Source organism: Molossus molossus, unplaced genomic scaffold (assembly GCF_014108415.1).
Source record: "Molossus molossus isolate mMolMol1 unplaced genomic scaffold, mMolMol1.p scaffold_m16_p_1, whole genome shotgun sequence".
Classification (NCBI taxonomy): domain Eukaryota; kingdom Metazoa; phylum Chordata; class Mammalia; order Chiroptera; family Molossidae; genus Molossus; species Molossus molossus.
Window position 1 is genome coordinate 200916472 of NW_023425344.1, and position 10999 is coordinate 200927470.

General features: G+C 40.3%; 1 protein-coding gene across 6 annotated transcripts in view; it reads right to left on the minus strand.

The window, feature by feature from the left end:
• The window catches only part of HERC1 (HECT and RLD domain containing E3 ubiquitin protein ligase family member 1), a 236115-nt gene extending 225394 nt beyond the window's left edge, over window positions 1-10721 (minus strand). Inside the window, exon 1 of one of the 6 annotated variants that reach the window (XM_036267182.1) lies at window positions 10605-10721. The gene's annotated coding sequence lies outside the window, so the exon portion shown is untranslated. Of the gene's footprint in view, window positions 1-3843; window positions 4259-4283; window positions 4323-10599 lie in introns of those variants that run through there. The other 5 variants (XM_036265948.1, XM_036266229.1, XM_036266016.1 and 2 more) reach the window with 5 other exon arrangements.
• Between the last annotated feature and the right edge of the window lie 278 nt (window positions 10722-10999).

A 10999-nucleotide genomic window follows, 5' to 3' on the forward strand; every position in this document is an offset into this window, starting at 1 on the left:
AGTAGATGTGTCCCTCTCACATAGATATTTCTCTCTCTCTCCCTCTCTCCCCCTCCCACTCTATTTGAAGATAAATGGAAAAATATCTTCAGGTGAGGACTTAAATAAATAAATTTTAAAAAGCAAGAGAGATAAGGAGGGGGGATGATCACTGCTTTCTATAGTGTAGATCACTAAAGATCTCACTAAAGAGGCAGACTCTGAGAACCTTTTTGAATGCTGTAAGGGAGCAAGCAGTGCAAAGACCTGAGGGAAGCCCTGGATGGTTTGGCTCAGCGGTTAGAACATCGGCCTGAGGACCAGACAGTCCCGGGTTTGGTTTCTGCTAGGCCCTAGCAGCTAGGGGCATGTAACAAAAACAAAAAAAGACCTGAGGGAAGAGTACTCCAAACAGCAAAAACAAATACTAGGTCCTAGGAATGCACTTAGCATGATCAAAGAATATAGGGAAGTTCAGTGTAGCAAAAGTGGAGTGAACTAGAAAGGAAGGCAGGGACCAACTACATCATGTAAAAATGTGTAGGCCATAGCTAGAATTTGGCCATTTTAATTGTAAAAGGAAGTTACTGTAAAGTATTAAATGGAATGACCTATCTGATTGAGAGTTAAAAAGATCATCCTAGTTATGAAGTGCATAATAGACTGTAGGAGGTCAAGTGAGAAAGAAGGGAAACCAGTTAAGACAATATTGTAATTATCTAAACAGATGAAGAGGTGGTTTAGACAAGAATAATAAGGTAGAGATGGTGATATGTGATCAGATTAGAAATATATTCAAGAGATAGAGCCAAGAAGATTTGCTGATGGGTTGATTAGAGTATGAAGAAAAGAATTACAGACAATACCTAAGGTTTTGGCCCAAGTGACTAGTTACTCTTTTACTAAGAGTAGTTTCATAGGAAATAACGATGGTAGGAATCCCGCCTTCTGTGTTGTGCAAATTTAGTTTGAGATGCCTACTAGAGAGCCAAATGAGATTAGAAATAGGCAGATGAACTATGCGAGTGAACCACAGGGAAGATGTCTGGGCTGAAGATATAAATATGGGAGTCAATTAGCATATAGACAGTTTTTAAAGCCATAGAAATAGATAAATGTAGACTGGAAAGACCCTTTTTTTTTTTTTTAACCTCACCTGAGGATATTTTTCCATTTATCTTCAAATAGAGTAGGAGGGAGGGAGAGAGAAAAAGAGAGAAAAACATTGACCTGAGAGAGACCCATCGAATGGCTGCCTCCTGTACAACTCCGACCAGGGCCTGGACAAACTACAACCGAGGTACCTGCCCCTGAACAGAATCAAACCCACGACTCCTTGGTCCACAGGTCCATGCTTTAACCACTGAGCAAATCCGACCAGGGCTGAAAAGACTTTTTTGTTTAATCCTCACACCAGCTCTATAGGAACCAACTATTATTATTCCCATTTTATAGATCAGGAAACTGAAGCTAAGAGATTAAAACTTGTTGCCCACCAGTGTGGCTCAGTTGATTGAGCGTCATCCCATGGTCTGACTGACTGGTCCTGGTTAGATTCCTGGTCAGGGCACATGTCCAGGATGCAGACTCCATCCCCAGTAGGGGGCATGCAGTAGGCAGCCAAATGATGTTTGTCTCTCATATAGATGTTTCTATCTCTCCCTGCCTCCCTCTCTCTAAAAAAATCAATAAAAAACATTAAAAAAAAAAAAACTTATCCAACATCACTGCTAAATAAGTGGTAGAGTTAGGAGGGGGAAAATAAAAACAGATCTGACTACAATGACCATGACTTTTTTTTTTTTTTTGGTACATGCCCCTAGTGGAAACTGAACCCAGGACTCTGGTCCGCAGGTCAATTGTCCAACTGCTGAGCCAAACTAGCCAGGGCACCATGACCTTTTTCAACTGGGGTTCATCACTGGAACCACAGAACTTAAAGTGAATACTGGAGTGAAGATTTTCTCAATTCTCCCAAGGATGGAATAACAAGTCCCATTTAGATGCATTGGAGAAAAGTTAATTTGTTACATACAATGAACGTCCAAATATTCTAAAACATTAGGGTTTGTACTCTCATAGAACCCCAGTTGAGAAAAAACTGTACTATACTATTATTATTCTATCAGTATTCCATTACTACTACTATGACGATGATGGATCGATCATTTAAAATGAGATAGATGTGTCCTGGCCAGTTTGGTTCAGCGGCTGGAGCGTTGGCCTGCGAACCAGAGAGTCCCGGGTTCAGTTCCTGCTAGGGGAACGTACCAAAAAAATAATAATAAAAAATTTTTTTAAAAAATGAGAAAGATGCCCTGGCCAGTTTGGCTCAGCGGTTAGAGCGTCGTCCTGCGGTCCGGAGAGACCCGGGTTTGGTTCCCGCTAAGGGCACGTACTTCGGTTGCAGTTTGTCCCCGGCCCTGGTTGGTCGTGCGGGTGGCAGCCACTCAATGTGTCCCTTCACGTCGATGTTTCTCTCTCTCTCTCTCTCTCCCCCTTCCTCTCTCTCCCTCCCACTCTATCTGTACAAAAAAATGGAAAAATATCCTCGGGTGAGGATAAAAAAAAAAAAAAAAGAGAGAAAGATGCCCTGGCTGGTTTGGCTCAGCGGTTAGAGCATCAGCCCGCGGACCAATGAGACTCGGGTTCATTCCAGCCAAGGGCACCTACCTCGGTTGCAGTGGGTCCCTAGCCCTGGTCAGGGTCACGCGAGAGACAACCAGTCAATGTGTCTCTCTCACATCAATGTTTCTCTCTCTCTGTCTCTCTCTCCCTGACCCCTCCCTCCTAATCTGTCTAAAGATAAATGGAAAAATATCCTTAGGTGAGGATAAAAAAATTTTTTTCATTTAAAAAAAGTAAAATAGCCCTGGCCAGTTTGGCTCAGCGGTTGAGCATCGGCCTGCGGACCAGAGACTCCCAGGTTCGGTTTCCGCTAGGGGCAGGTGCCACCAAAAATAAAAGTAAAATAAAAATAAAATGAGAAAGATTGTTAGCCAACATAAGTAACCAACCACCCTGTGATGTTTCATGGCCTTCTCTTTGTAACTAATAAAGCCAAGTGTTATTTAGGTTTTTTTATAGCACCAAAGGTAATTTCACTTAAAACTATACCAGACCTCTATTGGATCCATTCAATCAGTACTCAGCATCTGTTTTCCTAAACACATTAGTTCATCAGAAAACCACTAGAATGTCAGCTCCTCCAATGCAAGAATCTTTGTTTTTTCATTAACGTGTTCCAAGAAGTGCTCTTTCTAGGAAAGAACCTAAATTTCCAGCCTCCCTGAGCAGAGCTTGTTACCCTGTAAGATAGGGATGTTTTTCATGTTATCTTAGTTTATTGACATGACTGAAATCTGATAAGAGTATCCCAATCCAGAACTTTATTTATTTTTTTATCCTCACTTGAGGACATTTTTCCATTTTTTGTTCAGATAGAGTGTGAGGAAGAGAGAGGGAGAGAGAGAGAGAAACATCGACGTAAAAGGGACAGACACATCAAGTGGCTGCCACCCACATGACCAACCAGAGCCGAGGACAAACTGCAACCGAGGTACGCGCCCTAAGTGGGAATCGAACTCGGGTCTCTCTGGACCACAGGCCGACACTCCAACCGCTGAGCCAAACCGGCCAGGGCCCAATCCAGAGCTTTAAACTCTCGATTTCTTCTTCCTAAAATTGGCCTTCTTTCTTATGTAAATATAAACAGTTCCACATATGGCCATTGCTGGCAAAAAAAAACCTATCATACTATGGTGTCAATATGTATTGTGTGTACTATTCAAAATAACTAGCCTACAATGTGAACCAATAACTACTGTATCATATATACTTTAAAGGGAAAAATATTCTCCTTACTATTTGTTAGCCTTTGTTAAACTCCACAAGTATTCTTTCTGAGACTGGATAGTATGACTCAATGCAGCACCTCCATTAAATGCAAAAGGTTTCAAGTGAACAATCCTGGCCAGACCAGAAATTGCATTCCAATTGATTTCACCTGCACATAACAACCTACATGTATCAGTACAGGATTCGCCGACAATGAATTTCATTTTCAAGCTATAAGAACCTGCCAACAACAGGTATTAAGTGCCTTTCCCCAATGGGTTCAGGTCACTGCAAATACAGGGCATTTTTAAGAAATCAGTCATCTCTGAAAAAACAACAACACATTTTGTTAGTGAGGATGTGGGGAAAACAGGTGTTCTCATGCATTAAAGGCAGGAATGTAAATTACTGCCAACACTTCTGGAGAAAAACTTGACAATACCTAACAAAACTACATATGCACTTAACTTTTGATCCAGCAATCCCATTGAGAGGAATCTATCTTGAAGGCACATCTCTAACAATACAAAAATACATATGCACAGGTCATTTATTACAATACTGTTTATAATTCCAAAACATAGGAAACAACCTAAATGCCCATAAATAAGTAGAAGAATAGTTAAATAAATTAGAATACATCCCCACAGTGGAGTAGTATATAGCTGTCAAAAAAAAAGAGTGAAGAATATTTTTTAAAATCTCTCTCAAAAAGAATGAACTGATTTGGAGTGATTTCCAGGATATACTGGTAAGTGATAAAAGTAAAGTTCAAACAAGTATAACATGCCACTCTTCATATAAGAAAAAAAGGAATAAGAAAACAGCTTGGCAGTTCCTCAAACAGTTAAACATTGAGTTAACATATGACCCAGCAATTCCACTTCTAGGTATATACACAAAGAAATTGAAAACATATGTCCACATATAACCTTGTACATGAATGTTCATAGAAGTATAATTCATAATAGCCAAAAGAAATGGAAAACCAAGTGTCCATCAACTGATGCATGAATAAACAAAATGTGGTAGATTCATACAATGGAATATCATCAGCCATAAAAAGAAATAGAGCACTGATACATGCTACAACATGGATGAACCTCGAAAAATAACTATGATAAGTGAAAGAAGCCATGCACAAAAGTCCACATATTATATGATTCCACTTATATTAAGTGTCCAGAATACACAATTCCATAAAAACAGAAAGTAGATTAGTGGTTACCAGGGACGGGGGAAGGAGGAATGGGAAATAACTGCTAATGGATACAGGGTTTCTTTTGGGGGTGATGAAATGTTCCTAAATTATATAGTGGTTATGACTGCACAACCTTGTGAATATACTAAAAACCACTACATCACACACTTTAAAAGTGTTTTATGGTACATGAACTGTACCTCAATAAAAAAAATTTGTATGAGGGAAAAAAAGAAACGTTAAGAAAACATGCACAATCTGTTCATTTGTGTATAAAAAATAATAGAAGAATAAACCAGAAACTTAAGAGACTGGTTAACTATAGGACATAGAAAACAGGTGGGGAGAAAAGGGGGGTGGGGTGAGAATAGGGTAGCAGGAATAAGAAGTAATACTTCTCTAAGTATATCTTTTTATGTACTAATGTTTAGTAATAGTAATGTTTCTATTTCTGTATATAATGAAGTGAATATACAAATAACAAAAATTAATCAGGATTAGGGGAACCCAAAATGGAAAACAGAGTAAGAAAATAACTTAATTGCATTACAGATGAATAACATAACCACACTAAAAGGAGTGGGGAAGAAAAGAACTAACCTAGGTAACTTTGGGAAACAGTATTTTGAGTCAGATACTACAAGGCTAAAGACAAACACCAAAAACTATACACAAATACTACATTTAATTACCAAGTGTGTTTCTCACAAGGGAATGGGTTAGCAATCATAACTACGTGATGTGCATTCTAATAGTGAATAAATAAGTTAGTATACTATAGATGAGAGCCAGGATTCTCACTTCAGAAAAATTGTTACAAATAAGTATGGGGCCGCCTAGCCCATGTGGCTCGGTGTATTGAGCACTGTCCCATGAACTGAGAAATCCCAGTTCAATTCCCAATCAGGGCACATGCTCAGGTTGCAGGCTCGATCCTCAGTTAGGGGTATGCAGGAGGCAGCCGATCCATGTTTCTCTCTCACATCAATGTTTCTCTCTCTCCCATCCTCTCTCTAAAAAATCAATAAAAACATTTTTTTAAAAAAAGGGAAAAGTTGGGCCCTGGTTGGTGTGGCTCAGTTGGTTGGACATAGTCCCGTGAACCTGGGGGTTGCCAGTTTGATACCTGGGTCAGGACACATGCCCAGGTTGTGGGTTTGATTTACAGTGGGGGTCATGCAGGAGGCAGCTGATGGATGTTATTATGCTCTCACATCTATGTTTCTCTCTCCCCCCCATTCCTTCCTCTCTCTAAAAACTAATAAACTATATATAAAAAAAAAAAAGGAAGAAAAGTCAGAATGAACCTTGTGGTGTTGGGCTGGAATAGAAGATAGCAATATGAATTCACAGTTTTTATTACATGTAGAAATAAATGTGTGCATGCATGGACAGGTTAGTACATAAACATATTATTTCCACCCAACTGGTGTAGCTCAGTGGTTAAGCATCGACCCAAGTACCAAGAGGTCTTTGGTTTAATTCCCATTCAAGGCATATGCCCAGGTTGTGGGCCAAATCCCCAATGGGGGGCATGCAGGAGGCAGCCAGTCGATGTTCTCTCTCATTGATGTTTCTCTCTCTCTCTAAAAAATCAATAAAGAAAAAAAATTGTTTTTAAATTATTTCCTGTCCTCTGAGGGTCTAGGAGTAGTGACACCCCAATGAGCACACCTACCATCCAGATCTCGATTTAAATTGTATTCTCCAATAAAAGGAAGCAGAGCTCCCCTAGAGAAGTAGTTTATTCCAGGAAAGATACAAAATAAGCAAGAATAGTCTGTGGTGCCAGAATATAAAGCAGTGCTCAAAAAAGGGTGGAAACCAACCCGAAAGAACTCAGAATGGCCAAAACTGAAACAATTTAAGCAACAAAATAATAATTATACTGGATTATAACCTGTACAATAAATACCCATGACATCATACTTATATAAGTAAATAATTGAATAAATAAATGAAGGGACATCTCTTCCTGACAGAAGAATTCCAATAATAAATGCAAAAGGAATGAGGGAAATACAAAATCACCACTAGGCAAATGCCACAGTAATAACTGTTGCAGATAAGATCCAAAAAATCAGTGGGAGAGAGTTTGAGGAGAAACAATATATCTCAAAGTATGAAGAATAGTAACTTTACAGTAGAGAATTCAGCAGAGACCATCTTAACAAAGTCATCAAGGTTAAAATATCACTAGCAGTAAGGCATATCAACACCATGTACCCTCTAATATGATGAAGACAGATCACTTCTGTGGTTTTCTTGCAAACACACATAACCTCTATCTAATCATTAGGAAAACATCAGACAAACCCAAAATGAGAAAAACTCTACAAAATAACTGACCAGTACTCATCATGTCAAGGTCAGGAAAGACAAGAAAAATGAGGAACTGACAGACTGGAGGAGACTAAGCAGATACAACTAAATGCAATGTGGGATCCTGGATTAGTTCCTGGAACAGAAAAAAAGTATTAGGGGTTAAATTGGTAAAATTCAAATAAAGTCTGTAGTTTAGTTAATAGTATTATACCAATGTTAATTTCCTGATTTTGATCATTGTACTATGGTTATGTAAGTCATCAACATTAGGAGATGTTGTGTGAAGGATACATAGAAATTCTGTACTATCTTTGCAACATTTCTGTAAGTGCAACATTATTTCAAAATAAACAGCTGAAAATACATAAAATCCATCCATCAATCATCCTAGTCAACTTCCATATTCCCTTGTTCAGGGATCATCTGGAATTTATATTCACATTAACTTAGAGGGCCCAGTAAGTGACAGCAGAACACACTAAAATCATAAAAATAAGATCTGACATCTAAAAAGTAAATTACATACTTTATGTTTCCTTATAAATTTTTTAGTCAAAAATATTTGCTAGCTCTTGTGACTTTACTGGCTTTGCAAACTTGTTATCTTTATTTATGTTCTTTACTGATTCTAGAGAGAGAGGAAGGGAGAGGGAGAGTGAGAGAGAGAGAACATTGATTGGCCACTTCCTGCATGACCCCCACTGGGGATGGGGCCCACAACCTGGGCATGTGCCCTGAAAGGGAATTAAACCAAAGACTTCTTGGTGCATGGGTTGATGCTCAACCACTGAGACACACCAGCCGGGTACCTCTGCAAACTTTTTAAATGACATGATCAGTTTTTTATGTTTTCAACATAATCTGTAGTATGTACACATAACAACGCACTTCACTTATCTGTTAAACTGAAGTTTTATTTACATTAAAAAATTATCTTCAATAGATTATAGTAAGTTTGTTATTTATTATTACCTAAGTGTTCAACTATAAAATTCAAGTTTTGTTTCACAAGTCAATTTGGTTTTATCCTAACACAAACATCTCTCCATACCTCAAACCACAGTCATTATTTTAAATTCTGAAAATCTGGATTTTAAAAAATCAGTTGTTCAGTGTATCCAGTCCTTTTTTTATTTGTTTCAAATATTAAGAAAGAGTCATTTAGTCTTTCTTGGGGAAAAAATGCTTGGGATATTTGAATTGTATTGTTATTTATTATTTGCATCCTCTACTGACCAATCCAGCTCAATAAACAACACAGTCTTTTAAATTTATTTAATCAAATGAGATTTTTAGTAGACATCTATATTGATAAGCAGATTAAGTGATGCGTTTACATTTGCTTTCTCCTCCATGCACCACCTGGATGCCCATATTGACAGTGAAATATGTACATAACCAGCAAATGAAAGGGTGTCACATCCAAACAGCATGACTAGAAATTTGAAAAACAAAGTGATAAGAACCTTAGAGAAAGCAACATTCATAAAAGTTTAGAATTCCAAGAGGCCTTAACAGGCCATTTATAATCCATTCCAATGACAACTCCAGACAGATGACAATCTCTCCTATTTTTAAAAGCCTTTAGATTTCCAACCTCCCTAGAGTCATTCATATAATCTATCGTGTGATTTGGGATATTACAAGACTATTCTTTGCCCTACCTAATACTTTCTTTTCTCAAATAATATAATGATACATTCTAATTCACCTCCTTATCAAGAATGTAAGTCACATATATGTGTACAAAGGCACCTAGGACATTCAATTTTGCTTGTATAAACACACACTATAATCTATATAATCAAAGGCACATACCCACCCCATCCCAATCACAAAAGCATTATGAAACTAACTCACACAATGGTTTTGGCCTAAAAATAACCAAAGGAAATCAATTGTATAAACCTTGAGGTAAACAGGTGTATTCCCACTATGAATAATCAAAGTTTATTTGCTTTCCACAAACACTCCTCCTTTTCAGCATCCACTGCAGGCAGAACTGTAAAAATAAATGTGTACTAGATCCAAGCAGATACATTTTGTAATGTTTGATTTTTAAAACCTTTTAGCTAACAATCATTTTGGAAGAGGGCCCAATGAAAGAGATAGTGATGACAAAGTACAACCAGTGATAATGAACAAGTAACCAGTTTTAATCAAGCAGACCAAAGAAATGAGTCAAATAAAACAAATCATTTTTGGAAAAAAAAAAAAAAATATATATATATATATACACACACATACATACGTGTGTGTGTGTGTGTGTGTGTATGAAGACCCAATCAAGGATGAGTCAGGTACTATTTGAAAAAATTAAGTGTCTGTTAGAAAATACACCAAAATGTTAACCACGAAATGCTATCTCTGGAAATGGAATTACAATGATGCATTAGTTTACTCAGATTTGGTATTCCTATTATTCTGATTATCCACATTTTCCACAATATTACAGCTATTATTTTTAAATTAAGGCAAATTATGTCTCTGCTTCACAGCTCTCTAGGATGAAAAACATGTCTTTTACATAACCTCCTGGGAGATGTGGTACCAGCTCCTGCCTTCCTCGTGTCTCCCATGAATCTGCCACCCATCACCATGTTCTCTGGGACAGCTCCTGTCATCATCACCCTCATCTCACTCCAAAGACTAAACAATGAATCTCGTCTCCCCTCCTGGTAGCAGAGGCTATAAACTGTTATTTTATCGAGGCGGGAGATTTGGAAAAAGGTTTACCAGATGAGATGATGAGCTGTCCCCACCCAAATGCAGAGGAATGGAGAAAGACACCTCTTTCCAACCTCAACCTCCACCCCTCAAAAGGTGGCCAGCGAGAGGGACAGTGGGGTCGCAGCTCTCCTGGGATGTGGAAGAAGAGTCGGACCGCCGCCCCCGGCCCAGCCCCGGCCCCGGGAGGAGCGCTCTTTAGCGGATAAAGGGTGAGGGAAAAGGTCAGAGATGCGATCGCGGAGGGTTGAGGGACACGTACAGCAAGCCGCTGGAGGGGCGGTTCCCTCCGCCCTCTCGGGCGGGCGGCTAGGCTTCTAACGTGGCTCCGTACGCGTCCCTGACCGCGAGAAGCTCCTGGGGCCAGCGGGCCTCACAGCGCCGGGAGGGCTCCCTCGGGCCTTCGCCAGCCGCCCACCCGGGACCCCGGCGGCCCCGCTCGGCTGCGGCCCCGGAACGGCCTCGGCCGGCCTTGCCCGGCCGGCGGGGCGCAAGCACAGGTGGCCAGAAGACAGAAGAGGAGGCGTTACCGTACGCGGCTCCGGAGTTGGCGGGGGTGGGGCGCGGCTCCTGTGAACCGAACCCCGCTCAGCAGCGGCTGCGGTGGCCGCGTCCTTTATTTTTGCTGCAGCAGCGGCGACTTGTCAAAGGAAAGACGTAGGAGGCGGCGGCAGCAGCGGCAGGAGAGTCTCGCGGGATTTGGGCGGAACTCTCGCGCTGTCCGGAACCTTTGCCCCGCCCCGCAGGCCCAGCGCGGGAGATGAGAGAGGTTGGGGGAGGAGTGCCCCGCGAGGCTGCGGGAGGAGGGGAGAAGGGAAGCGGATTTCATTGGAGGCGCGGGGTACCTAGGTTTTTTTTGGAGTCCCGAATACCGCGCGCTCCTCACCTTTCAGCCCTCACGGAGTAGGCCGGACTCCACCTAAGAAGCAC